General features: G+C 34.5%; 1 pseudogene; it reads right to left on the reverse strand.

Moving 5' to 3' along the window:
* Positions 1-2: 2 nt before the first annotated feature.
* LOC122731940 lies at positions 3-26,131 on the reverse strand (annotated as a pseudogene).
* Positions 26,132-26,731: the final 600 nt, after the last annotated feature.

Below are 26,731 nucleotides of genomic sequence, written 5' to 3' on the forward strand. Positions count from 1 at the left end.
TTTCAATTGGACAGAAAATTGTTATTCAGATCCAAAATGACCTGGGATGGAAGAGAAAAGATTCTGTTATAAAACCAAGTATGGCAAATGAAATTTGGTGGTTTCCTGACAAAGAGAATGAGCTTCTATCAATTTTGGTTGCTATGGATATATATAATTATAGAAAATGCATTATTAATTTCTAGTGCCATGATAGTGGAGTTAGGCCTATAACCCTTCCAAATCCTGCCCCAAAAACTTCACAACTGCTTCAGAACGTATTTAAAGTCAGGGAAGCAACTTGCCAACATAGCAGGCAAGGTATCACTCACTAGAATGGGAGGGAGCAAGGTCCTAGAGTAGTAGCAGCAGTTACACTCACAACAGGGGCCTATAGCAAGAGTCTAAACTCAGAAGGATCCAACAATGAGGCCCTATACCCCTGAAAACCAGCAATCCTCAAGGCAACCCAGCAGTCTGTAGCACCCCATCATCATCCCAGTGGCCATAGCCCTTGCACAGACTATTAGCTAGCTCTTGCCCACATTTAGTAAGAAAGAATCTATGGGCTAGCTACCTGCATAACCCCAAACCATTGGGGTTAACCAGAAGAAAGATCCCTCACCCCGGAGCAGTCATCAGAGAGGCCTTGTTTCCAAATAAAACAACATCATGGTCCTTCCCCTGGGGCAGGCCAGCAGCTAAATCCCACACAGAGGGGAGGCCAAGGAGGAGGCACCCTATCCCCAGTTAAAAAATAAATAAATAAACAGCAGAAAGGTCTCCCACACAGTGCAAGCCAGTGGTTAGGCACTGAAGCCCAGTGTACAGAAATATATATGAAAATTCAAATGGATCTCCAAATACAAGATGTGAGTTAAACATAAAAAATAAGAAAGAGAAAACATAAGAGATTCAATATGGTTAAACTGTTTATATTTCTATATGGTAAGATAATATTTTAACTCTTAAGAATTTTATTATGAATCTCTGGGGGGCAGAGCCAAGATGGTAAAGGAAAAGCAGTAACTACTCAGACTTCCTTACATAATTACCCCCCAAAAGACTCCAAACACAGCTAGAAAACCACTCCTGGAGCATCAGAACCCACAAAAAGATGGCTGTGATTATTTTCCAGCTAAAAACACCTTGGATGTTCAGCAGAAGGGGGAGCTGGGCTGGGAGTGGAGTCCAGCCCCACAATCATGCCAACACAGATACGGCCCCAGGCAGGCTGCCCCATAGAAACTTATCCCCAAGCCTCAGAATCAGCTGCAGAGCCAGCATTTTTCTGGAACTAAGCTCACATCCTGATAAGAGGGCTGAATGGCTGGCAGGGGTGAGGGGGAGTCTACAGAGGTGTATGCAGGAGCTAAGGGGGGATTTGGGTGTACTACTCCAGTGGGGAACTAGGAAGAAACCTTGACCACTGACACACCAGGTTGGGGAGGGGTCCAGGCTAGTTGGAGCTAGCAACCATGGCACATAAAGTTTTGTTCTCTGGTTGATTGGCAAGTTGGCCTGGGGTTATCGATAGACCAGAGAAAGGGCCAGGCAATTGAGGCAACTACCCACCATTAAATCATAATATCTGGAGGCCCCTGAAACTTGGATCAGTACATCATGGAAGCAGGACCCCACACTAAGAAGGAGATAAAAGTCAGGTGAAAGATGTGCAGGATGACCAAGCAGAAAAAATTGTGAACCATAGAAAGCTTCTTTAGTGACAAGGAAGATCGAGGTGCACCCTCAGAAGAGTATAGCAACATCAGGGCCCCTATGTGTAAAGATTCCAAGAAAAATATGATTTTGTCTTAGGTGATAGAGGTGCTCAAAAGGATTTTGAAGACACAGTCAGAGAAGTAGAGGAAAAATACAAAGAGAAATAAGGGTGATGCAGGAAAGAAATGAAAAATAAGTTAACAGCTTGAAAAGCCAAATGGAAAAGCTCTCTGATGAAAATAATTGCCTAAGAATTAAGATTGAACAAACAGAAGCTAGTGACTTTATGAGAAACCAAGACATAATAAAGCAAATCCAAATGAATTAAAAAATAGAGGTTAATGTGACCTATCTTCTTGGAGAAACTGCTGACCTATAAAATAGATCCAGGAGAGATAAATCGAAATTATTGAACTATCTGAAAACCATAACCAAGAAAAGAGCTTAAACATCATCTTCAAAGAAATTGTCAAGGAAAATTTCCCTGATATTTTAGAACCAGAAAGTAAAATAGAAGTTAAATGAATCTACCAATTTCCTCCTGAAATTGATCCCAAATAGAAAACTACCAGGAATATTAAAACCAAATTCCAGAGCTCCCAGGTCAAGGAGAAAATATTGCAAGCTGCCAAGAAGAAAGAATTCAAGTACTATGAAGTCACAGACAGGATATCACAAGATCTAGCAGTTTCCACATTAAAGGAATTGGAGGGCATGGAATATGATATTCCAGAGGACAAAGGAATTGGGATTATAACCAAGAATCACCTATCTGACAAAACTAATCTTTCTGAAGAAAAAATGGAACTTCAATGAAAAAGAGGATTTTCAGGTATTTGTGATGAAAGATCTGAACTGAATGGAAAACTTGACATTCAAATATAAGACCATGGAGAACCATAAAAAGGTAAAGAGGAGGGGGGCAGCTGGGAATGAAATTGGGACTGTGATGAATGATGAACTTATCCATATAATAGAACTGGTTAGGATGGAATAAAAAACAGAATCCTAAATTACATTGCTTATAAGAAACGCAGTTGAAGCAGAGTGAGACATCGAGTATAAAGAATGCGTTGGGGGCAGCTAGGTGGCTCAGTGGATAGAGCACCAGCCCTGGATTCAGGATGATGTGAGTTCAAATCTGGCCTCAGACACTTGACATTTACTAGCTGTGTGACCCTGGGCAAGACACTTAACCCCAATTGCCTCACCCAAAAAAAAAACAAAAACAAAAAAAGAATGTGTTAAAGCAGAATATATTATGCTTCAGCTAAAGTTAAAAAAGGAAAGAAAAAGCAGGGGTATCAATCACAATCTCATAGGAAAAGCAAAGAAAAGAGCTAATTGAAAGACATAAGCAAGGAACTGCATCTTGATAAAAGGCATCAGTGAAGTAATATAAATACTAATCAGATATGCTGCAAATGGCATGCATCCAAATTCGTAAAGAAGGAGGTAAGTTCATTAGAGGAGAAAATTGTCAAATTATACTACTGTTGCATCTTCACAGAACTAGATTTAAGCAACAAAATAACAAGAAGTAAGTTCAGAAGATGAATATGATTTTATTAAAGTGAGATATAATCAACCTCTAGAAAAAATTCAATAGGAAAAGAAAGGAATAAGGCTTTTTTCTCAGTGGTACATGACACCTACACAAAAATTGACAATGTATTAGAGCATAGAAACATCATAAGCTAATGCAAAAATGTAGAAATGTTAAATACATACTTTTCAGACCATAAGGCAATAAGATTACAATCAATAAAAGGCCAAGGGAAGGTTGATTAAAATTAATTAGAAACTAAAAAAAAAAATGAATGCTAAAGAATGAGTTGGTCAGAGAACAATACAATCAGTAATTTCCTAAAAGAAAATTATAAGAATGAGTCAATGTATCAGAATTTATAGGATTAGCTAAAATAATCCTTTTGGGAAATTGTCTCTGAATGCTTACATAAATAAAATTGAGATAGAACAGTGAATTGGCATGAAACTTAAAAAGTAATTTAGAAAAAAAGAACAAATAAGAATCCCCAATTTAAAAAGAATTTGGAAATCCTGATAAAGAAAGAAGTGTTTAATAAAATTGCAAGAACTTTGATGAGTTAATACATTAAAGGAAAACCTAGTTTAAAAAAATAAAATAGATAAACAACTGTCCAACCTGATTAAAATAGAAAGAAATTTATCTTTGTGGTCTTGGTGGTCAATCACATATTCCTCTCTGTGACTTGATTTCAGAATTTGCTTGGCAACAATACTGAAGCAGTTTATCATTTCCTTCTCCAACTCATTTTACCAATGAGATCCCAAGGCAAAGAGGATTAAGTGACTTTCCCTGGGTCCCATGGATTTTAAGTCTATGAGGTGATCTTTAACCACATGAAGAAAAGTGTCTTTCTGGTTCTAAGTTCAATATCAAAAAAGAAATGGATGAATTCACCACCAATAAAGAGGAAATTATGGTAATTATTTGGATACATTTTATGCAATGCTAGGCCAACATATTTGCTAGATAAAGTAAAATAAAACAATAATTACAAAATATAAATTGCTCAGAATAACAGAAAATGAAATAGAATACTTAAATAATAGCATTTTAGAAAAAGACATTGAAAAAGACATCAATGAACTTTTTAAAGATAAGATACCCAGGAATGATTCATAAGAGCATCATCATTAATTTTAAAAAAAGTAACATGAATTTCTTACAGAAATAGGTAATGGAGTTCTACCAAATTCCATTTACAACACAAATATGGTGCAGATAACTAAGCCAAAAGGAAAGGAAACAGAAAAATAAGAGTATAGGCCAATTTCCCTAATGAACATTATTACAAAAATGTAATAAAATACAAAAAAGAGAATTATTTCAATATATTCCAAGGATCATACACTATGACTAGCTGGGATTTAACCAGGAATGCAGGGCTGGTTTAATATTAGGAAAGGATTTAGTATAAGTAACTATATTAAAAACAAAACAAACAAAATCATATAATTATCTCAATGGAAGCAATAAAAGCTTTGGGGAAAACAGCATTCTCCTTAAAAACATGAGAAAGCATAGGACTATATGAAGCTCTCCTTAAAAGTTATTTAAAACCATCAGTAAGCATGATATGTAATGACAATAAATTAGAAGTCTTTTCAAAATGATCAGAGTTGAAGCAAGGTTATTCATTAGCACCACTATTATTCAATATTTAGAACATACAATTTCCAGCTATTGCAATAATAGAGGAAAGTTGAAGGAATTAGAATAGACAATGAGGAAACAAAACTATGACTATTTGCACATTATTACTGATTAGAGAAATACGAATAACAAAACTCTAATGCACCACCTCATACAAATCAAATTGGCAAAGATGACAGAAAATGAAAATGAAAAGTATTATAGGAGATCTAAGAAAATTGTGACATTAAAGTACCATTGTTCAAGTTGTGAATTAATCCAAACATTGTGAAGAGCAATTTTGAACTATGCCCAAAGGGCAAAGAAATAGAAATTATAGGCATGGCAGTTAATTGGGCAATACCTAAACATGTTGTGGTATATGATTATGATGGAATACTATTGTGCTACAGAAAATGATAAGCAAGATGCTCTCAATAAAACATTGAAAGACTTCCATGAACTCATGCAAAAGGCAGTGAGCAGAACTGAAAGAAAATTGGATATGGAAATTACAGCATTTTACAAAGATCAACTGTGAAAGATAGCTATTCTTGCCAATACAAAGATCCAAGAGATTTCTAAAGTACTTAAAGATGAAAAATGCTATCAGTGCTGTAATAAAGAACTGATAGAGTCTGAAGACAGATGGAAACATACTGTTTTTTTAGTATATTTTGTTTATGGACTTTTTATTTTTGTATATTTTTCACAAAGTTACTAATAAGGTAATATATTTTGCATCACTGTACATGTTGCTTAACTGTCAAGTAGTGGGGAGGGAAGCAAGGAAAGGAAAGAATTTAGAATTCAAATTTTTTTAATGAATGTTAAAATGTTTTTACATGTAATTGGAAACAAACATATACACAAATGTATGTGTGTATTTATGTATGTGTGTTCATGTGCATGCATGTATGTTCTTGTTGTGGCTTTTGCTTCATTCTTGAAGAGAACTTAAAACATTAGGAAGGTGATGTCTTGACTTGAAAATAAATAGGATTTAAGTGAAGCCAGGCTATACAAAGTCACCAGCCTCCCTCTCTCTTCCAGAGCCATCTGGGAGCAGTGACTAGACATATTTTTGGATGATTAGAGATGGCTTTGCATGCAGTGGGTGACTTTTTAAACTAAGGATTTTCCTGGGTCTTGCTTTGTCTGAGGGAAAACCCAATCAGTGATTGAGTATAAGTAACAAATATGCATGCATATATGTATGTATTATGTATGTTTGTATGTATAGAAATATATATGTATGTAAATCTATATAAACATACATATATATATATCTACAGATAGATATATAGAGAGATGAAAGTTGAGTATAAAGAGAGTCTACTGACATTATCTTTTGTGAAAATATTTAATTGAAGAGAGTACCACAACAAAAGGCAGTGAGATTGAGAAAAATGGCAGATTATTTTAGAAAGGAACAATTATAAAATATCATTGTCTATTAACTTTAGGTGAAAGGTTCTCCATTTGACATAAAATTAAATAAGTCTCAACAAACTTTCAGATGTAGTTCTGAGACCCAAAGCCCTGAGACATGTTATTGCCATATGATACTATATAAAAAGGCAAACTATTGAATAAAGCAAAAAGACCAAGAAAACAGATTTAATAAGATTTTGATGAAAATTTATAGCAACAGAATAAAAAAGATCAGAATTACATTCTGTTACAACTCTGACCTAGCAGGACAAATGAGTGATGAAGATAAATCTGTCAAGTTCATTTGACAGGAGAATTAACTTTTCATTTGGAAAAAATTGATATCCAAGTAAAATGAATAGATAATGAATCATTAGTATGCAAAATGAGTTGGCTGTAAAGTATATAAACAAGATGACTGTGTTAGAAGAATGATAACCAGAAAGACAAGAGAAACATAAGTTTTCTTCAATGAAGGATTTACAATGTGAAATATAGCAAAAGACTGAAGTTGCAAACACATTCAAATTGTTGATAAAAAGAAAGACAGTGAAGGTAGGCATCAAGAACATATAAAATATTTTTACATCTTAATCAAGAGAAGCCAGTCTAATAAGATAATTCATTAATCTTGAAGTCCTGATTGCTACCCAATCAGAACAGAGAATGACCAAAAAGAAAAAAAAAAGAAAATAGAAAATGCTAAACTGATTTTAGAATTGCAGACAATTAAATTACCATTCTTTTTACTGAATTAGAACAATAATAACAAAATTCATTTGGAAAGACCAGAAGTCAAAATTATGAAAGGAAATGATGAAATAATCTAAAGGAAAAGAGGGTTAACAGTAGCAGACCTTAAATTATATTTTAAGACAATAATGATCCCACTTATCTGGTATTAGCTAAGAAACAGAAAGGTAGATCAATTGAATAGATATACAAATTACAGCACACATAAACATAATAACCTTATATTTTTAAAATGTCAAGGCAAGATTTTGTAATTAGAATTCATGATTTGATCCCCCAAAAGTTGGGAAAATTAGAAAGCAGTATGGAAGAAACTAGCATAGACCAATATCTTTTACTATTTAACCAGATAGAGTTAAAATGCATACATAACATAGATATAAAGAGATAAATTACAAAAAAAATAGAATTATGTGGACTATTACTTATCAGACTTATGAATAGACAAAGTATAAATGAATAAGAGATAGAAAGCAAAGTTAAGTACAAAATAGATAAGTACAATTTCATTAAAATAAAACAAATGCACCCAATAATACATAAAATTGGGGGGCTTATAGACAGTCATCAAAGAAAGGTTTCATATCAAAATATCCAAGTAACTTTGCCTAATCTGTAACAATCATTACCCAATTGATAAATTGCCAAAGGGTATGAAAAGGCAGTATACTAATGAAGAAATCAAAAGAATTTTAGGTGCAAAAAATGCTCTGTCATTATTGAGTACAGAAATGCAACTTAAAACAATTTTGAGATATTATTTTATACCTAAGAAATTAGCTAAAATGTTTGAAGGGGAAAGTGGCAAACATTGGAGAGTATATGGAAAAAAATGGGACACTAATTCATTGTTTGTAGAATTGTGAACTGATCCCACCATTTTGGAGAGCAATCTGAAATTGTGCACCAGAAGTTATTAAACTTATCTATACCCTTTGACCCAGCAATCCAGCTACTAGTTCTAATTCCAAATAAGATTAAGAGAAATGTAAAAGTGCCAAGTTATAATGCCTTAGTCACTCACTTTCTGTTGGTAAAGAACTGGAAACTGTATATATGTGTGTATGTGTGTGTGTGTATGTACATATATATATATATATATGTGTGTGTGTGTGTGTGTGTGTGTGTGTGTGTATGATATTAACTACAAAGGACATATGAAGATACCATCTATATCCAGGGAAAGATCTGATAAATAGAAATCTATTATAAAATAATTTTACATTTAAATCTTTCTGTCTAATGATAGCCATTGCTAGAACATGGGGGGATATGGGGAAAAAAAGAAAATAACAATTTTACATAATAATTTTGTTGAAAAAAAGAACTTTTAAAAATAGAAGTTTCTAAATTACTATTATTGTCATTGTTACTACTATTATTGTTATTAAATTATAAAAATAATAAATAGTAGTAACATAAGAAATGAATTATATTAAATGTCAAATTATATTTAATGTCTGCCCATAGTAATGGGCAGAACCAACGACCAATTCAGTAATGAATTATAAAGATGTCATAATGATAAAAATATTTGGGAAATATCAAAATACATTCCTTTATTGCCTTATATAATGATATGAGAATCAAAAGTTAAAAATATCTGTGAGAAAGTGGAGAGATAAATGATCATGCCTACTAGATATAAGGAATGTCAGTTTTCAAATCACCTTTTATACCAGGATAACAACCTACACATGATCTGACTTTTTTGTCCTACAAGATGTGTGCCCCACTTTTGTCAGATGAAGAGCTGAGGTTACTAATTTTTTATTCAAAAATAAATATTGCTAATTATCTCACTCTTGCCTACATCCCTTTAAACACTGAAGATTTCTTCAAATAAATTAAACAGAATAGTCTAATAAAGGAAACTAAGAAAGCATCTCTAGCCTCTATTTTTGTAAGCCATTTTTTGGTGCCCTGTGCTTTGAAGAGAAGGTAGGGAAAAGTTTCAAAATCTGTTGCAACTTTACTTTAAAATGTAGTGGTAAAAACTATGTCAATATTCTATTTCAGGCAGAGCCCACTCATTTTCCATTTTTCAAGCAAAAAAGGCTGGTTGAATGCCACCTCCCATGGGCCTTGCAATCAGACTTTAAATAAAAGCTGAGAAAATACTTACATACTTCACAATCACAGTTTTATGATCATTCTTCTTCCACTACTTTACCTGAGAGAATTCTTGGCAGGCATTTATTACTAGTAGCATCCCACAAATTTTCCGAAGAACTTGGGGACCAAGTCAGGGCAGAATCCTATCTGTGCCTTTGACACAATTTAATAGCAAAACTACTGCTGGAAGCATCCTTGGGCTACAGTTCTTTCAATACCTACTTTCCATAATAGTGAAATAGTGACAATTCACTGACTCCCTCCAGTCCTTAGTTACTTCACCTGTAAAATAAGGGCTTTAAATCAACTGCGATGACTTCCTTCTAGTCTGAATCTCTGGGTGTATATGACTTTGGCAGAGGAAGAGAGATTAGGCTGTGGAGCATTTGCTTCAACAATACCCACAGGAACTCAGCCTCTCATCCACATTCTCTCAAAACCCTGAATCCTGGACCAGGAAGGAGGTGACATACCAAGTTGAAGTGTCTCAAGGCATTGAGAGTAGCTACGAGGGGTCATAAAGTCCATAGTGAACTCCTAATCCCAAAAATCTGTCTGAACTCTGAGCTTGCACAGTAAGGTTATTAGACATTTCCCAGTTTTTCCTGATACTAAGAGACTGAATCAGAGATCAAAGCCTTTTTCTCTGTCTTTGTATAAGCTCAGACTCAAAAGTTAAAGTACCCTTCCCTGATCTGGTCAGAAAGGGAACAATCAGGACCCGGTTTTCTCCCAGGAGACATGTTATGATGCAGATGCCCTCAGCATCAGAATCATAACCTGCTGAGTGCTGCACCTAAATACCTACCCTTCCTTTACCAGTTTGGGTAGCACAGTAGAGAGAGAAACAGAGGCAGAGACACCAGACAAGTACCTAGTAAAGGGAATATTCTGCTGCATTTTAAGGACAGAATCATACCTATTGAGTATTCATCTACAAGATTTCTTCTTTATCTCAAGGACTGAGAAAAGTAATTCCTTTCTCCTAAATGAGTTTTCTAAGGACCAATGATCTCTGAGTGATCCATGAAATCACTCAATAGTCTGATCTGTGCTTCTATAGCTTCTATAGTATTGTATGTGGGAGTATGAGTGTGTATGTGGGAGTAAGTGTGTCTGTGTGTGCATGTGTGTATGCATGTGATTTCTGGGGATGGCCAAGCCTGGAGTTATAGAGGAAGCTTTTATTGAGCTCAGCTCTCCCCAGAGCTGTAATTATCATGTCACTTCAAAAACAAAAGTCAGCAAGAGTTAATATGGGATGTGTCTGAAGAAGGAGCAACTCTTTGTCTCAGGCAAAATTGCCATCAGCAATCACACATGAACAATTAAAATCTTTAAAGGAGCAACTCCTGACATTGGGTGAGGGAAAAAACATCCCCTCTGCCTGACAGTGGGCAAGGAGGAAATAAAATCTTTTCAAGGATGTAATAAAAAAGGAGATAGAGATGTCTGAACATTGATATGTGGAGCCCCCAATTCTTACAATCTGTGGTTCCTAGTAAATTTTCCACCAAAAAATATTATTGAATCTCTTTTTACTATTAATAATTACTTAATGCATTATTTTTGCAATGGTTCTATATGAAATTTGGGATGTTCGTCTTGATTTTAGCTGTTTACAAAAACAGGATAACACATCGTAGGAATAGGCAGGCTATATTAATTGTGTATATTTCTCTATGGATGTATATGGCTTGTTTTTCTTTTCATTTACTTTGTTTTTAAGAAGTGGGCACATGCAAGTAGTTGACAACAAGTAGTAGATAAATAAGGATATAATTGAAGGCTAAACTGAATTAAGTTAATTAGTCCATCTACTATGTACAACTCTATTGCATAGAAAGAAAAAGATGAATGAGGGGGGTTAAGTGATTTGGTCTAGGATTTAGAGATCATAAATGACCAAATTATTATTTTGACTCTCATTTTTTGATTTAAAGTAACGCATTAAATCCACTCTCCCACCTGGTTGGCTTTGGGGTTCCTAATTTATATAAGTATTAGTTCTCAAATAATTATAACTCATAGTATGGGGTAAAGGGATGTTTTATCAAGATAAGAATCTTCATGGTTCACCATGCAACCCTGGATTACCCATGTCTTGGGACAGATATGTCCAGCCAGAGAACTTAAAGACTTTTTTGTACTTTCATTAAGGAAATTAGGGGTTTAGTGTCAAATGGGGAGTGAGGCCTGGTGATAATATACCAGCTGTTCCTGGCAATCCAAGCAAGGAAAACTAGCACATTCTGTTTCCTATCTTCATCATATCCATGGCTAAAATATTAAGGAAAGTTGCAAGAACAATTAAAATAATTTTGTTAGCTGATCTTACTCGATCTGCCTTTGTTTGTGGTGAAGGTCTTGGGTTGAGGAGCCAATCTAATTGAGATTAAAGGTCTCAAGAGTAGGAATGCCAGGACATTACTAGAATTATGACATTATTTGCATTATTCAAAGTGATGAACTATTAATATCACATTTTATGTTCACAATATTAAGGTTAAATTCCTGTCATTACTCTCCCCCCACCCTGAATCTCTTGAGAAAATACCATTTTTTTTTAATGAATCCCTTACTTAACATGATGGGGAAAGTATGGGAGAAGTAAAGAGAGATTGACTCATTGCCCTTGGGAAAGACAGAAAGTTTAACAAAAATCAAAACAAACACCCCCCCCAAAAAAAGGAGAAGATGGTAGAGTAGGTCAGAAATTTTCAGGCTCTCCAGATGTCCTCCACAAACAGAACATCACAATGAAATGAGTATAGACCAACAAAAAAGAAAGGTATAAAACAGTTGTCCTCTTAAAACATCTTGAAAGGACCTAAGAGAACACTCTGGGGACTATGGCTTGGTCTGGGGGAAATACAAATACCTCTAAGCAAATTGCACTGAATTAACAAATGAATCTTGACTAGGCTCCAAGAAATGTCATCTTAACTTTCTCGTCATTCATGACGTCAAGAAATTGTACCTCAGTAACTTATATGTCATAGTCTCAGGAACTTTAAATTCATGAACCTTTATCCCACAAACTTTCAGATGGAAAACATCAGATGGCTGAGTGCGTGAAGATTGAGAAACCCCCTGCTGTTTCCAGAAGACAGTGCTAGCTGTGCTGACCAGATGTCACCTGGGCTGAGACTGTGAACAATGAGAAATGAGTTCATGTCAAGTAAATGCATTACGACAGGGACCAAGAATATTTTACGGATTGCTTGCCTGGGTCCCTGTGACAGAAAAGAGGAGGAGAAAAGTCCCTGAAGTTGATCCCCTGGACAGAATTCATAAAAAAGGGAAAGGAGGACCTGAGGCCTAGGACAATATTTTCCACAACTCTGAATCAAACAATTAAAAAATTAACAATAATCATATCAAGCCATTAAAAATAAAATAAGAAAAAATAAAAATGAGTAAGTAAAAAGTACCTGACCATACAAAGCTACTTTAATGTTGAAGAAGATCTGGGTTCATATTCAGAAGATCATAAGGTTTTTTAAAAAAACCTATTCCTACCCCAAATAATAATAAATGGTCACAAGCCCAAAAAGAGCTCTTTGAAGAACTTAAAAAGAAAATAAAAATTAAATAATGGGGAAAGAGAATGAATTAGAAAAAAATTTTAAATTCAGGAAAACTATGAAAAGAAAGTTAACAATTGGAAAAAAGAGATAGGAAATCTTAAGGAAGAAAATAAATCCTTGAAAACTAAAAGTGGACAATTAAAATTAAATCATAAGAACCAAGAAATAATACAACTAGAAAAAATGCAAGATCTGTAACATATCATTAGAAAAACAATTCATCTGGAGAACAGATCAAGGAGAGACAATTTGAGAATTATTGAAATATTTGAATTATTTTTTTAAAAGATCTTGATATAAAAATAACATTAAAAACCATTATTATGGAAAATTGCCCTGAAATTTTAGAACAAGAAAGTGTAGAAATAGAAATAAAAAATCTGTAGGAAGGGAACTTATAGGAATATTATATTCACATATCAAAATTCCAAGATTAAGGAGAAAATATTGTAAACAATAAGGAAAAAATATGTACTGAAGAAATACAGTTAGGATTTCACAAGATATAGCAGCTTCTACATAGAAAGATTGTAAGAATTAGTAAATTGTACTTTTTTCATAATAAACATTTTTATTTAGAGTTTTGATTTCCAAATTTTATCCCTTCCTCCCTCTCTGCCTTTCCCCCTTCCTGAAAAGGTAAGCAGTGAGATATATGTAATACATGTGCAATTATGTAAAATATTAGCATATTAGTCATTTTGTATAAGAATAAAATTTTTAAAAATGAAAGAAAATGAAAATATAGCATGAATCAGTCTGTGTTCATTCAATAACATTTCTTTATTTGGAGGTGGATAGTTTACTCCATCATTCGTTCCTTGAGATTGTATCGGATCATCGTATTGCTGAGTAAAGTTAAGTCATTCACAGTTCATCAAATAACAATGCTGTCACTGTATGGAGCATTCTGTTCACTTTTCTTTTTTCTTTTTTCTTTTTTTTTTAGTTAGGCAATTGTAGTTAAGTGACTTGCCCAGGGTCATACAGCTAGCAAGTGTTAAGTGTCTGAGGCCGGATTTGAGCTCAGGTACTCTTGACTCCAGGGATGGTGCTCTATCCACTGTGACACCTAGCTGCCCCTGTTCACTTTTCTTAAGATTAATTCATACAAGTCTTTCCAGGACTATTTGAAATCATGCTGCATACCATTTATTTTTTTGTTTTGGTTTTTTGTTTTGGTTTTTGTTTTTGCAGGGCAGTGGGGGTTAAGTGACTTGCCCAGGGTCACACAGCTAGTAAGTGTCAAGTGTCTGAGGCCGGATTTGAACTCAGGTACCCCTGAATCCAGGGCCGGTGCTTTATCCACTGAGCCACCTAGCTGCCCCCCATACCATTTCTTATAACACAGTAATATTTCATCACAATCATATACCACAGTTTTTTTTAGCCATTCCCCAACTTATGGACATTCCTGTGATTTCCAATTCTTAGCCACCAAAAAAAGAGCTGTTATAAATGTATTTATACAAATAGGCATTTTTCTCTTTTTTGAGGATGTCTTTGGGATATAAACCTAGGAGTGGTACATCAGGATCAAAGGGGATGCAGTATTTTATTGCCCTTTGAGCAAAGTTCCAATTTGCTATCAAGAATAGTTGAATCAATTCGTCAGCTATGATGGACTTAGAATTTCTCAGTAATAAGATGATCCAAGACAATGGCTAAAACACTCAAAATGGAAAATGTTATCAAGAGAAAGAACTTTGGAGTCTGGATGAAGATTGAAGTATACTATTTTCACTTTTTTGCTGTTTTTCCCTTCTGTCCTAGTTTTTCTTTCACAACTTGAGTAACATGGAGATATGTTTAACATGATTGCACTCTATAACCTATATCAAACTGTTTGTTGTCTAGGGAATGGGGGATGGAAGGGTGAGAGGGACAAAAATCCAAAACTCAATACCTTACAACAATGAATGTTGAAAAATATCTTTACAAGTAATTGTGAAAAATGAAATACTATTATGTGAAAAAAAATCTATTCAGACATCTAGGGAGCTGCTGAATTCCACTGTTGCTTCTATGTAGTGAGAAGATGACATTATGCCCTGGATCACCAGTGTGTATGGTTGTAATTATGACTCTCAGCATATCCATACTGATTTTTTCATTACTTGACTGTTACCACAGGACTTCCAGATAGGTTTGATTCACGCATATATTGGATTTCAGTGAGGCACAGAGGAGTGAAGTTGTTGGCCTCACTTTCTCTTCCAAATTCATCAGAGTCCAGTGGTAAGATAAAGTCAAAATGACCGGTGATGGCTCAGGATGTGACAAACAAGTTTGGCATTTCAATGTCTAACCAAGCTCTCAGTCCTCCACAGTACCTTCTTTAGTTTCCTTCATGGCCATTGGAACAAATTGTTCTCATCTTCACACTTAGTAGTCAAAGGCTAGGTGAGAGTTGAGGTAAAAGATGGTCTAATTTGCCTTCACAAAAGAATCAAGCAGGAAGGAAGAATCAAGTGAGGTTTGGGCTGATGTCTATTATTGGCCAGTCAGTGAGATCCCCAGTGATTTGGTTTAAAGGTATAGTCACAGTGCGCCACTTGAATCACAATGGTCTTTATCAAAGCCTGGTTTTTCATAGTTATATTTCAAGAAATATTTTTATAACACCCTACATGATACAAAAGATTTAATTGTCACAGTTAAAAAAACATCACAATTATATAATAAGCAGCAAAGGAAAAAATTTAGTCTCTGAACCCCAAGATAAATTGAAAAGTATAAAAGATCAATATTTACTTTCCTTTGAAAAGGGCACCCACATGTAAGGATATTTTTCCTAACATAGACAAAGGAAGAGTTAGAGGAGGAAAAAGAAGAGGAAGAGGATGCAAACTTGGATGGACTCTGAACAAGACTGTGGAGAAAGTTAATCTAATCTCATTATCAGCAATGTCCTTCACATGTTGCTGAGTTACCTACAAGAGGTGGATTGATGAGTGAAGAAACTGAGAAATGATTATTAATAACCAGTGATTTCAGAGATTCAATTTCCCCTCTCTTTTAACTCCATTTCAAGACCTCTGTGTATAAAGGTGGAGCTAACCTTCTCCTCTATCCAGACCCCAACTAGGTGGAGCAGCCATTGTGTTCTACTCAGGTTTGCTTGGGATAAATTCACTGAATTGATTGACCATAGCTTGGATACTGCTGTTGTTATTGTAGTTGTGATTGTGGTTGTAGTTGTTTGTCCTTGTTCCAAGAGGACCATGACATCAGGGTGATTTCATGACTTGTATTCAGTTGGATTTGGGGAAGGGAGGGCTATGTAAAGTCACCAGCCTCATTCTCTCCCCTATAGCCATATGGCTCCAGTGGCAGGTTGTACATCAGGAGGACTGCAGATAGCCCTGTGTGTTTGAAACTATTGGGATTAAGTGTCTTACCTAGGGTCATATAGCTGATAAGTGTCAAATGTCTGAGGTTAGTTTGGAACTCCTGTCCTCCTGACTCCAAGACCAGTGCTTCATCTACTGTGCCACCAAGCTGTCAACTTAGCTTGAGGTAACTTCAAAACTAAGTGACATAATCAAATTTCAAGTTTCGCCCATCTATTTAATATTCATTCTCATTAATTATTAACAAATCAGAGTTGATTACCACCTTGGGAAGATGTCTTTTTGAAAGTGCATATAAGTTCGAGCCTGCCACCATGACTGTTTTTGGTCTAAGGGAGATAGCTAAATGAGTACCTTTTAATTATTATGCAAAGATTTTGTCCCTTGAACCTTTTTAATCACCATGGGATAGAAAGGAGAAAACCTTGTACCTCCCAAAAAGTACATGGTCATTAATATAAGAGAGATATAATTATTTCTCTCAGTACCTCCAATGTGCTAGGAACTATGGTAAATGCTATTTTCAAATATTATCAAATTTAATACTTATTACAATCACCAAAATAGGTATTTTCATATCCATATTATAGTTGATGAAATTGAAGCAGAGGTTGAGAAACATAATCATGGTGGAGAGCTAGTAAGTCTCTGAGTTCAGATTTGACCTCTGGTGTTCCTAATTCCAGGCCTAGCAACCTATATAATGTCACACCAGCTCATGTATACATGTATATGTTTCTGCATATGTGGATTTCTTCATGTACAAATTGCTTTTTGCCATGGTTTCATTAAAAATTTTTATTTGTAAAGTAGATCTTGGGTTCTCTTTCCTTCTTTTCTTTATCTAGGATTTGCAACTATGTTGATCTTTATAGAAATAGATATTTATGTAGGTATTCATCTATGGATATATCTATTGATATAGATCTGTCTAAATATCTGTGTATGTGTCAGAGATTGGTCATGATATTCTCAATTTTGAAGAATAATTATATTTTGTTATAGATAATATTTAAGGCAGATGGGACTCTCAGGTGATAGCTAAAAACTTAATCCTTCTGTATATATATATTGCTTTCTTTTAATTGGTTTTGGGTTTTGATTTGACCTACATTTAAAATGTTATAAGGAGGACCAAGGGAAGAACTTTCTCTAATAATTTTATGATGTCTTGACTACAGAGGTTAACTAATTTATTTACTGTCAGGATGTGATTCTGTTGAATTGTTTTTATTGGGCCCAACCAGTTTTAAGGATTATTTTGTAAATAGGCAAATTCCTTAGCCTCTTGGCAACTAGGTATGTAGTCACTTTACATCTTTCTGCCATCTTATATGTCTTATGAATGTTAAGATTTCTTAAGAGCACTTTATCATCTTATCAAAATATCTGATAATGTATATGAATTGAAAAGCAGTTCTTTTAGAATCCGTCTTTGGTGATGAAATGACTGGTTAGTAAGTTTCTTTCAATTTTTCTCAACTAATAGACATACTGGTCATATCTACAGTCACTCTTCCCTCAAAAAGCAAAAAAAAAAAATAGGTGAAAGGATCATGGTGACTTTAGTTCAACCATGAGTAGGTAGATTAGAAAACCATTGGCATCATTCCCATCAAATTTCTACAAATGTACCAGAAAAGCCTTATGCTGGTATCAGTGAGATTCTTCTTCTAGTTTCTGTATCCCTAATATATTTTCCAGACTTAGGTTAAAGCTTTTCAGTTATAGATCATCTTTCAGATTATAGAGTGCATTTGAACACTTTTGAATTCCAGCAAGAGCCAATAATATTCTCTTGGAACATTGTTCTTTGAGAATCTTTATCTTGTTCTGAATAGATCTTGAAATGAATTCCATTTTACATTTCCCATAATATTTCTGCAACTGTGGAAGCTTTTAGGTCATTACTAATTCTAGATTGTTATTTGATCCATATATCCAAGACCATTATGTAGAGTTTTCATAATCAAAGACTGATTATACCCTGAGCAATACCAGTAATTTTCTGTTACAAAGTGTAGAATCAGGAATAGTCCTTTATATATATTTCCCATTTCATAGTTTCACTGTCTGCCACTTTCAAAATAGCTAAAAAAATATATATATCATTAGGAGGAAAGTAATTTCCCAAAATTTAAACTGCAGAAAAACACACCCTTTATCATTAATGATTTCAGCTATATTTATTTCTTAGACCTTAAATAGTTTGAAATTTGTATCCTTTTTAAGAGATGTACCAATTATATTGGACATTTTTAATAATTGTCTGACTTTTCTTTCATTTCTCTAAGTTTTATTCCTTAAGATGAGGTTGTTTTGTTTTGTTTTGTTTTTGTTGTACATGTTCAACCTATATCAATGTTTTTTAAAGAACAAGATATTTTTATAGGCTTGTATTTCATTTTTCCAACTACATGTAAAGATAGTTTTTCAACATTCATTTTGGTAAGATTTTCAGTTCCAAATTTTTCTCCCACCCTCACTTTCCTCCCCACTCCCAAAGGCAGGAAGCAATCTAATATAGTTTATGTATTATAATATGTTAAACATATTTTCACATTATTCATATTGTGAGAGAAGAATAAGAAAAAAGGGAAAAAACAGAAGTTAGAAGAAAAAAAGTGATAATAGTGTACTTCAATCTGAATTCAATCTCCATAATTCCTTTTCTTGAAATGGAGAGCCTTTTCCACTTTGAGTCTTTTGGCATTTTATTGGATCATTGTATTGCCTAAAAGAGCTAAGTCTTTCACAGTAGATCATCACACAATGTTCTTGTTACTGTGTACAATGTTATCTTGGTTCTGCTTATTTCACTCACCATCAATACATGTAAATCTGTCCTGGTTTTTCTGAAATCTGCCTGCTCATCCTTTCTTACAGCACAATGGTATTCCATTACATTCATATATCACATGTTCTCTAGTCATTCTCCAATTGATGGGGAGCCTCTCAACTTCCAATTACTTATGACTACAAAAAAGAACAGCTCTAAATATTTCTTTACATGTGGGTCCTTTTTCTTTTCTTGTAAACTCTTTGGAATATAGACCTACTGGGGATATTGCTTGGTGAAAGGGAGAACAGGATCTTTAAAAAGAGTCAAGATTAGCAATCATTATAAACAGATCAAGGTCCACAATACATGAGCAATTATGACAAACAGATTAGAGAAAGAGACAAACAGCAAAATATAAATAAAGAGACAGAGACAGAGGGAGATGGAAACAGAAAGAGACAGAAACAGAAAGAGACAGAGGCAGAAAGAGAGAGTCATAAATCTGAAATCTATTTCCTGAGTGATTGTGAGCAAACCATTTAACAGACCAACATCCTGCTCAGTTTTCTACCAGGAAATTGTGAAATTGTTGCTGAACTGTAACAATTGTCAACTTTAATAATATGATAGGATTGGAGAAAAATATGAAAACAAAGAAATATTGCTAGATTCCATATAAACTTCAGGTTTTCTGCCTCCCAAACAATTACAAGGTGTATCGATACCCCCTAGATTTCAGCATCATGAGGCAAAGGCTGAACTTTGTTGCTTCTCATAATACAGTTAAAAAAATGCAATTATGGACTTTAAGAAACAAGACAGGCATAGTTTCTGCAAGAGAATCTCCTCAAAAGTTTTGGAGAATGGTGTCCTAATTTTTTAATAATATAACTTAAATTTCATATAACATATATTAATATATCAAACAACATAAATGACAAAATTATTAATATGCAATTTAAGAGAGGTGGCCCTTTTAATTATATGTTTACAACAGCTATTCCTAGCTTCAAGGTATGAAAAATTTGATAATAAAGAGAATTATTTTGGAGTACTTCACACATAAATGTATGGTGTAGACTTGGATAGAACCTCAGGTTTTGTTTCATTATGACTTTGTATTTTGTTTTCTTTTCAAACCAAAATGAGAAATGACCAGAATCTTAGGAAGAAATCATTGATAAAATAAAAAAAGAATAAGTAGCATAATGAGAATTTGGACCATGAATCTCTGCTTCAAAATTAAGTATTCTCCCTATTTCATCAAGAGACAAAAAGACACATATACAGTCAAATTTCTTGAAATGCTGATTATTTTTTGCTAAATTGACTGTCTGTCCTTGTCTCTCTCTGTCTCTCTGTCTCCCTGTCTCTTTCCTTTCCCAATCCCTACCCCCTCATCATTGATTTTAACAAATGTAGTTAGAATTGGGATATATCTGATGATGAAATTACCCATTTGAAAAAAGTCTTATTAATTTTAAGCAACAAAAGATGAAAAAAAATGAATTTTGTTATCTATATCTAGAGAAGAGGTGTCAGGAAATCACAGTGGGTAGGTCTGTGCACTATCAATTTAGGAAAAATAAACTTTAAAATTTTCCTCATGGGGGAAGCCAGGTGGCACAGTGGATAGAGCACCTTCCCTGGAGTCAGGAGGACCTGAGTTCAAATCCAACCTCAGATACTTGACACTTACTAGCTGCGTGACCTTGGGAAAGTCACTTAACTCCAATTGCCTCACGAAAAAACAAAAAAACAAACAAAAATTTTCCCCAGATACTCACTATCTGTGTAGCTCTGGTCAAATCATTAAACTCTTCTCTTTATTTTTTTTTCAGGTTTAATATAAGTACTTTAAACTTGGTGACAATTAAAGTGCCTTCCTTCTATGAATGATGGACTCACAGGTTGGATATGTTACCATCTTTTAGTGGACATTCACATCTTTTTTACAGGTCCCCAGATTAGTTGTTGTTCTAGATAACAGTGGCCCATATATAAAGGAGGTTAACTGTGAGAAAACAAAATCATTTTTGATTTATCAAAACATGGTCCTTTGATCTCATGTGCTTTTTCAGAATAGTTTTCTGGATTGAAATTTTGGAAGGTTTTTGTGTTTTGAGTTCTTGTTGTTGCTTTGTTTTGCTTTAAAATTCCATGGTTCTAAAATTTAACCCATTTGTTCTGCGAGCTCAATGAAAAGACATTTTAATCCTTTTGAAAGTCTTAAACCAATTGGGGTTCTGAGAGTAACTACTGATTAAAAGAAAGGGACTAGGTGGCACAGTGGATAAAGCACTGGCCCTGGATTCAGGAGGACCTGAGTTCAAATCTGGCCTAAGACACTTGACACTAGCTGTGTGACCTTGGACAAGTCACTTAACCCTCACTGCCCTACACACACACACAAAACACAAAAAACAAAAAGAAAGGGACTGATAGTTGGGTAAAAAGGGGCAAAAAAGAAGAGAAATATGTAATACCCTTGGGTTTGTGTTTTTAGAATTATCCATTACATTAACAAATATAGAACTAACTGAATAAGAACATACAAAGATGTTCATGAGCAACCTGATGACTTTGGTTGCTCTGATCTCTGGGAAAGAACTGGGGACTAGGCTGGTATGTGAATGCATTGAACTTGCCAGTGGTGTCTGTACAAAAGAAGCACCATGTAGCCATTGGTAATGGCCATCAATCCCACAAACACTGCATCATGAAGTGACTTCCAATTTATAAATTTTGAGGTAGTCATGGCATACCTCTCCATTGAACAAAGCCTCATGTTTCTATTCAGGTTACTATTTGTGTTATTCCTAGTGCCAGTCACTAACAGAGGCACAACCCCATCTATAAACAGATTGAGAACCCATATGAAGACACAGAATGGAACAATGCACTTTTGGGCTCTGACTTTGAGCTCTGACCATATGGGACCACCAGAACTTATGGTGAAGCCCTGGAAGACACTCATTTGGCAGGTAGTACAAAGGGAAAGACCTCAGGACACTCTTTTCAGATAAACTATGATTTTACAACCAGTGTCACCCAGGAAAATTTTCTGAATGCAATAATTCATTACCCAAGGAATTCCCCTGAAGAAAATCATTACAATATTGGAAAAGGCCAAATTAATGAAAATCATATAAATGGATCTCATCCTTTGAGGAGAGATTATATTAGAGTCAAACAACTGGATGAAGTAAAATATAAAGAGAACAATTATCATAAGTGTTTCATGCAAAATCACAACCAATAGAGCAAAAAGAATCAGAATTATAATCTGTTCCAACTGTGGTTTTGAAGAACATATGTGGAAACAAATTAATTTCAGGGTATACGTATCAAGGAAGAAAGTGGCTAATAAATGAAGTTCATCATGGATTCCTGAAAATAATAAGAATGGCCTCAACTTTGCTGAAATCACAGCAAATACAATTCAATAATACCAACATCTATATAAGTTCAGAAAGGAGATTTTATTTAAACTATAGTAAATTTTGACTAGGTGAAGATATACCTCTCAAGTACATTTTAAAAAAGAAATAACTTTTGGCTCAAAGGATGCTAATGTCCAAGGAACCAGTAAGGAGAAATAATCTTTGATATATGAACTGAATTTATTATAAAGTATTTAAACAAGATAAAAATCAGGTAAAAGAAATTAAACATGAGGTCACTCAAATGAAGAAATTGCAATGTGAATTATAGTAAAAGCATGCATTTGCAAATATATTCCTATAGCAGATGGCAGATGAAAAAAAAGACACTAAAACTTTCCAGGAAGTACATGTACATACATACATACATACATACATACATACATACATACATACATACATACATACATATATACATATATATACATATATATGTATAATTTCCCTTTGAAATCATTATATATAGATAGCTATAAATACTGATACCTATAAATGTTTGAATATGCATATATATATATATATATATATATGTGTGTGTGTGTGTGTGTGTGTGTATCTATAATGGTTAAAAAGGTTCAACAGACATAATTTCTGGGCAATGTAATCATTAATTAAATAATGTCAGCATGTTAGTAATAAAAGAATAGTCATTTTGCCATCTCTCCTAAAGACTCTCTCTCTCTCTCTCATATGTATTTCTGTGTGTATGTATATATAAATATATATATATATTGTATAAATATATGTATATATACATATATGTATATATATATGTATATGCATGCATGTGTGTGTAAATACCTATATCCACATATATATATATATGTGTATGGAGATATACACACATGTATATATACTCAGATACACACGCACATATATATGTATATGTGGATATAGGTATTTACACACACATGCATGCATATACATATATATACATATATATTTATACTATATATATATATATACACACACATACACACACACACATGCACACATGTGTATTCCACCTGTGAAAATTGGAGTGACACCCCCTGCTGGAGAGATACTGTAGGAAAGCTCCACCATGAAGGGAAGGCATCTGAGGGCAAGCCATGTGGCTTAGAAGGTCAGTTCTTTGGTGTCAGGAAGTGACATTTGCTCATGGGTACTGTCGATCAAAGCTACCAGCCAATTAGCTTGGAGGTGTGTGTGTGTGTGTGTGTGTGTGTGTGTGTGTGTGTATGGAATGTTTCCATTTTCACAGGAGGCTTGCAGGACAAAGAAGGGTCAAGGCTCTCTCTCTCTCACTTTTTCTCTTTCACCAGGAGCTCATGGGGAGTGGAGTCAAAATGCAGGCTCCCTAAGATAGATAGGCCTCTTTCTTTCTCCTCACCAAATTTTTATGCTCCCTAATAAATGCTTAAAAGTCTAAACTCTTGCTAAAGCTTCCAATTTATTGGTGATCACTCATTAGATTTTTAAACAGCGTAGACAGAATCTGAGCCACATTACAGGCAGCAACCATTCATATGGTGTCCACGAACTATTCACACCCAAGGGTAACTGTTTCAGTAAAACAGCAATTCAATAATCCTAAAGCACAGTTTGCTTCCCATTCATAATAAAATTTCTAAAAAGGAAATTGTTTTGAAAATAGCTGAAAATGTAAATAGGAACATGAGGATCTTGTTTCAAACTGAAAGCCAGTAAGAAAATCAGTATCACAGCTGCCTACAACATAAATTATAGAGTCCTCAAATGGTAAAAGAAAAGCTATAGTTTGATATTGTCAGTCCATGAAGAAATTATGAATAATTTATCATATATAAACATATATCTCTATTCATATGTGACTGTATATGTCTTTTCATTCATTCATTTATTTGTTTCTTTGTTTATTCATTAGTACATTCATTCACTTATTTATTTGTTTTTTCTTTTGTTTATTTCTCTGGGTATATACTCATGTATGTATTAATATATATATATATATATATATATATATATATATATATATATATATATATATATATATTCCATTTAAGTATAGTAAGAAGAAAGAACATTGGAAAGTGTGAGAAAATAATGGGATTTGGCAGATATTCGAAGGCCCACCTGGAAATTAATCTAAACTGATTGAATTAAGTGAGACTGATTGACTTTGCTGATTAGCCTACTTCAAGTTAATTAGATTGTAACCACACCTGGCTGGCCCTTAAAGAGGTATTATTCTCAGAAGCTAAGGACATCAAGTCCAGTGAACCAATGGATTTGGATGACACCTACCAATCAGGTTGAAGCAGTATGTAATGACCACCTCTGCTCCAGACCTATAAAATGCTTCCACATTCAGTTTGAGGGGCAGTTCATGCTTGAAGCAGGCTCATGGCACAGGACTTGAGGAAGAACCAGACCTGGCTGGAACTCTAGGCTAGATAGGCCTTTTCTTAACTTTCTGAATTCCAGTGAATACTTGGTATGCTTTAATAAATGCTTAATGCCCAAAGACTGGTGCTAAAGCTTCTAATTGAAGGTGACCACACATTAGAATTTTTAGACATCACAGTTAGATTTTAAACATCACAAAATTAAGAAGCAGGGAGGGAAATAAGGAAGGATTTATTAAAGGTGTACTATATGCCAAGCAATTTGCTAAGTATAGAAAAACTGGGACGCGTATGCATTGCTATTCCCAGGTTACAGCTGGAGAACTGAGGAAGATGAATTTCACTGATTTTTCCAGAGACGCATAGCTATTAAATGTTTAAGATTGAATTAGCAATCAAGTCTCCTGACACCAGATCCGGTATTCCATCTACTGCTTCATGTAGTATATCTTGCCACTGCTCCCAGATGACTCTGGAGGAGAGAAGTTGGTGACCTTGTACAGCCCTCTCATACTGAAATCCAATTCAGTACAAGTCATGATATCACCTCCTGATATCATAGTCCTCTCCTCTTCAGGAACAAAGGACAATAACAACAATAGTACAGTGGAAAAGGGGCAGACCAAGGGCATGCAGGAGAGGGAAAAAGAGCTGAACAAAATATTTTATGAAAAGGTGTTCATCTAATTTGTAAATTGCTGTCATGTCGTTATGTAAAAAAGACTTTTCCCAATTTCTCAAAAGTAATATTGGAAAGGCAGAAAATCACTAAATTTAAGATTCACCATGATTATAAGGGTGGCAGAAGTAAGGATGATGGAAAAGAATAAAGAAAAAGGCATAGGAAAGGACATAGGAGAGAGGAATAAAGTTTCTAATATTATCATAATTATAAAATGATTAGAAATAATAAATAATAACTTTACAGTGAATTATATTTAATATCGAATTAATTTCCAAATCCACAGCATACTACTCTGCACACAAGAAGACTTCTGTCATGCAGGATGCATGCCCCATTTCTGTTCAGAAGTATTCCTGAGGACTCTTTTGTTCCTCAAAACACATCAGGCCACTTGTCTCACATTTGCCTATTACAGAAAAAAAAATGTTAGTATCAAATATATATTATCTGCCACACCCTCATAATGATCCAATAATGTTGTGATCCCAGTAATGTTCTTGCATTCCTTCTACTCTTTATTACACAGAGCTGAGCCAGATCGTCAGTCCCAATCCTTGAACACTTCCTTCTAAACAAATCCGGCTTGAGCTAGAACAGCTTCCACAGTATCTTCTGGTGCCATTATCCTGTTCTGTTGGATTCCATGGCATGAAAGGCGAGAATGTCAGAATGAAGTGGTTTTCATATCTCAGATTGCTGAGGGTAACTGGCATCTTCTGACCAGACATTACTACACTTTACTCCTCTTCTCCAAAAAGCCTAAGAACTTTCCTATAAGTTTTTAAGCAGGACTTCCTCCAGGGTGGCAGGTTTGCCACCCTGTCATCTCAATAAAGACACCTTATTCCTCCACTTATGAGTTTAGTTTATTTCAGGACTTCACGTGTACAGCCCTTTAAATGCTGAAGTTTACTCTTTATAAATTACATGGAATAGTTGTCTAATAAATAGAAGTAAGATGACATCCCTGGCCCCTATTTTTTATAAGCCAGGGGTTTTGTCTTTTGTTTGTTTTTTGACCTCTGGGATTTGAAGAAATGGCAGGGCAACTGGACAAATTATGGTATGTAATTATGATGGGGCACTTTTGTGCTATAAGAAATGATGAGTAGCATGCTCTAAGAAATACATGAAAAGTGTTACATGAGCTGATGCAAAGTAAAATGTACTGTATTCAAAGTAAGAGCAGTACTGTCAGATGTTCAGCTGTGAATGACTTGGCTAACCTCAGCAATACAATGATCCAAAACCAACTCTGATGGTTATATGATGAAAAATTATATCCATCTCCAGAGAAAGAACTGATGTTATCTGAATACAGACTGAAG

The sequence above is a fragment of the Dromiciops gliroides genome, chromosome 6 (genome assembly GCF_019393635.1).
Source record: "Dromiciops gliroides isolate mDroGli1 chromosome 6, mDroGli1.pri, whole genome shotgun sequence".
NCBI classification, from domain to species: domain Eukaryota; kingdom Metazoa; phylum Chordata; class Mammalia; order Microbiotheria; family Microbiotheriidae; genus Dromiciops; species Dromiciops gliroides.